Source organism: Arachis ipaensis, chromosome B06, assembly GCF_000816755.2.
Source record: "Arachis ipaensis cultivar K30076 chromosome B06, Araip1.1, whole genome shotgun sequence".
Classification (NCBI taxonomy): domain Eukaryota; kingdom Viridiplantae; phylum Streptophyta; class Magnoliopsida; order Fabales; family Fabaceae; genus Arachis; species Arachis ipaensis.
The window spans coordinates 117,146,189-117,150,602 of NC_029790.2; the positions used below are offsets into that span (position 1 = coordinate 117,146,189).

Sequence of the window (4,414 nt, forward strand, 5' to 3'; positions counted from 1 at the left end):
TTCAACACTTTTATATTGTTAAATATCTTAAACTCATCTTGTTTCACTTCAACTCACCAATTAATTAGAATTTATAATCTAATAATCAAAACTAACTAATAACTTAGCAATAACCACTAACCACTGAATTTGAAAAAAGAATCACAGTGCTAATTACTAGGTTTACAAACAAATAAACTAAGAAATAGAACTGCAGTAACAAATAAAAATCAGAACAAAAACAGAATTTAAAACTTACAAAAATAGAATTACAACAATATAGAATCTAAAATTATATCAAATTTCTATTCAGCATTTAAAATCTAGAATCCAGAATCCAGATTTTAAAATTATATTCATCAAAATTCAGAATTATAGAATGATTAATTCATATAGTTAACAAAATAAAAAAATTAACTAGAAAGAGAAGAATTCTGCATCAATTTATATAGTTAACAAAATAAAAAATTAACTGAATTCAAATCAGTGGACTAAATTCCTTACTGTAGCAACCAACAATTCGTATAGTTAATTAACAAAGTAAAAAAAATTAATTGAAAAACACAATAACTCACCGCTGGAGAGAGCAGAAAGGCCTAGAGTTCACGGCGGCAGAACAGATGCCCGATGACGACGATGACAGAATTTTCATACCGTGCTTCAGACGACCAGATGATGCCGATGACAGAAGATTCAGAGTTTAGACGACCAGACGACGACATCACTGACAGCAGCTTCGATCGGCGACGGTGAATTTCTTCTACCCGTTGGAGTTCCTTCTGCCCATTGACAACAGCTTCATTCTAGCGTCGATTGTGGTATGAACGGTGGAGTTCCTTCTGCCCGTTGGAGGAAGACTGGAAGAGAAAATTAGGGTTAAAGGAGGCATGATGAGTGGCTATTCGAAAATGGATGGGTCAGCTATGTGGGTAATCAATAATGGGTTTTTTGCAGTGTAAAAACTACGTCATTTTGGTGGATATTGAAAAACCAGAATTTTAATAAATCCGATCAGTTCGTTGGTTAACCACCAGTTCAACCAATTTTTTACCGATTTTTTACAGAGCAGTTCTAGAAGTCAACCGGATCGACCAAATGATCAATTTCTGGTTAACTAAGTCGAACTGATCGGTTCAGTTTTTAGAACCTTGGTTTTTATTTTCTGTTTTTATTTTCAGTATTTTCTGTTTTCTAAATTTTGTAAAAAAAAAAATAAAAACAAAATTTTATTATTTTCATTTTTTTCTTTACAAAATTCAAAAAATAAAAAATACTAAAAATAAAAATAAAAAATAAAAACACAAATCAAACGCATCCTTAGATTTTGCCAATAATAAAGCTGTTATTTATATGCTATAATATTCAGAAAATAATCTTACTGCTTTTCAATCTTCACGTAATTACTTTTTGTAATTTTTTACAAAAACAAAAATAATTTTATGCCATTATTATTTACTTAGGACTATGATAATTTCACAATAAATTCTCAGCTATATTAGTATTTGAGCGTATTCCTTTTCTTACGGCTGAATTATATTATGCAAAAGATTTTTTGTTATTACTAGTATTTAAATTTGATCACTGCCAATTATGTAGATAGGTAGCATATTTGGTCTATTTAGAAGATTTTTCTTATCATCCTATAAGTTTCTGGGTATTATTTGGCACGTTTAGTTTCCTTTCCATTTTTGTAATTGGTTTACTTCTAATCTAGACTTTTTTTTTGTTTTTGTTTTGTTTTTCTTTTTGCATCCAGTTATATGAATTCATATTCATAATGCTGAGAAAAACTCGAATTTTTAGCATATGAAATATAGTATTAAAATTTTTTTGAGAAATAAATGAGCGGGTGAATGAGAGTGTCATTCCGAAACAATACAACAGTTATAATTTTTTCTGACTTTATCATATTGTATGCTTCTTCTTTTCTCAGGAATACCTTTTTTAATATGTTTGCCGAGTATATAGCCAAAATCGTCCCTGAAAGATACTCAATTTTTATATTGGTTCTCGAAAGATAAAGATAATTAAAATCGTCCCCGAAAGATACACGATTGGCCACGTTAGTCCTTCCGTCAGTTGGATGATGACGTGTCACGTTAAATGCCACGTGGCATTTAATGACGTGGAGGGCTAATGCCACGTGTCATAAGATGATTGGTTGACATGTCAGATCAGTGGCATGCCATATGACACTTGACATATAAAAAAGTTATTTATAATCAAAATAGTCCTTGAAAGTTCAGACGTAAGTCATTTTCATCCCTAAAATTTTAAAAATTAATCAAATTAGTCCTTATATAATTTTTTTTCTTGATAATATTAAATTTAAAATATTTTTTGATACTACTAATTTTAATATATATGTAATTGAGAATCAAAAAATTAGTAATTGTATCTTTTCTTCTTAAAAATTTGTTCAATAAAATTATCTCTTTCCTTTAATTCTTGTTAAAATCTCTCTTATTTTTTTCTATTCTAAAACCTTTTTCTTACATTATTACATTTTGCTAATATATATATATACTCAAAATTAAAATGTATGTATTTGTTACCCTAAACAAAGTTATATGCTCAAAATAAAAATTTATGTATGTTAACCTAAACAAAGTTAATAAAAATTTATACATCTTTTTTTTTTTTTTCATTACGGTATTACTTTCATTTAGGTTAACATACATAAATTTTTATTTTGAGCATATAACTTTGTTTAGAGTAACAAATACATACATTTTAATTTTGAGTATATATATATATTCCAGCAAAATGTAATAATGTAAGAAAAATATTTTAGAATAGAAAAGAATAAGAGAGATTTTGACAATAATTAAAGGAAAGAGATAATTTTATTGAACAAATTTTTAAGAAGAAAAGATACAATTACTAATTTTTTGATTGTCAATTATATTTCTATTAAAATTAGTAATATTAAAAAATATTTTAAATTTAATATTATCAAGAAAAAATAAAAAAAAAATATAAGAACTAATTTGATTAATTTTTAAAATTTTAGGAATGAAAATGACTTACGTTTGAACTTTCAATGACTATTTTGATTATAAATAACTTTTTTACATGTCAAGTGCCACGTGGCATGCCACGTGTCACTGACCTGACACGTGGCATGCCAGGTGTCACCGATCTGACATGTCAACCAATCATCTTGTGACACGTGGCATTAGCCCTTCACGTCATCATATGCCACATGGCACTTAATGTGACACATCATCATCCAACTAACGGAAGGACTAACGTGACCAATCGTGTATCTTTCAGGGACGATTTTGATTATCTTTATCTTTTGAAGACTAAAATAGAGATCAGAGTATCTTTTAGGAATGCTTTTAACTATTTACTCTATGTTTGCTATACAAGTGATATAACTGAAATTTTCAAAAAATAATTTGAAAATTTTCTCAATTTCAATCCATTAAAAAATGCTTTGTATATACAGATTAAATTTATTATATCATTCATTTTCATTATAAATCTAATGAGAGACCAATATTATTTTTAAAATTTATAGAATATATAAATGTATTGTTGCCATATTAAATAATTGTTGACAAGTGTTGATGATTTAGTTTGAATTTAATCATTATTAAAATGGAACACTATGCTTTGTGTGTTTACTTTTATCATGGTCAATGACATTTTCATCAAGTTTTATTTTATTTGAATCTACTTATAATCTATATAAACTATAATTATTAGTGTTTTTAAGTAAAAGTCTTGATATTTTTAATTAGGTGATTTAATATTTAATGAAATTATTAGACAACTCTATCTAATACTAAATCTATTTTTTTGTTGATTGTTCAACAAATATATAAAATTGTGTTTTCGATATGTAATATAACATGAAAAAACTTCTTTATATTAATAACGAACATGCAAAGAATAATTTCAATTTCTCATTCATAATAAAAAAATTCATATATTAATTTAATTCGATTAAAAGTGAATATTATACCATCTATACATAATTTTATTTGATTATGATGCACGTTATATTATATATACATGTATTTTTTAATTCCAATGCTGAGTATTCTTTTGCACTGTGTATTCACTAGTAACGATACTAGAAAAATGACTTTCAAATAAAGACGGTCAAAGCACCCAAAGCAACAAAGCCGAAATTCCTGTCCCATGAAGACCAGACTCTTACCATTACCAACCCATTCTTACAGCGATTCCCCGATTTTTCACCGTCAGTGGCGAAGTTGTAATTAAGAATAGGAAGTTGGGGCAATTTGTTGCTCTTCTCATTTCCGAATTGCAATTTGCAAAGCCTACATAAAAACTAAAAAGAAGGAACCATTCCTCACCTTCCTCTTTCCTCAGCAGCCAACCCAAACTTTCGGAGAGCGCGAGAGAGAAAGAGAGAGAAAAGAAACACAGCACAGGGACCCGTTTCGCCTTCATTTCTTTC

At 28.0% G+C, this 4,414-nt stretch overlaps 1 protein-coding gene across 1 annotated transcript in view; it reads left to right on the forward strand.

The window, feature by feature from the left end:
- Positions 4,288-4,414, forward strand: part of LOC107604849 (mitochondrial phosphate carrier protein 3, mitochondrial) — a 3,295-nt gene continuing 3,168 nt past the window's right edge. Inside the window, exon 1 of the mRNA XM_016306556.2 lies at positions 4,288-4,414. The gene's annotated coding sequence lies outside the window, so the exon portion shown is untranslated.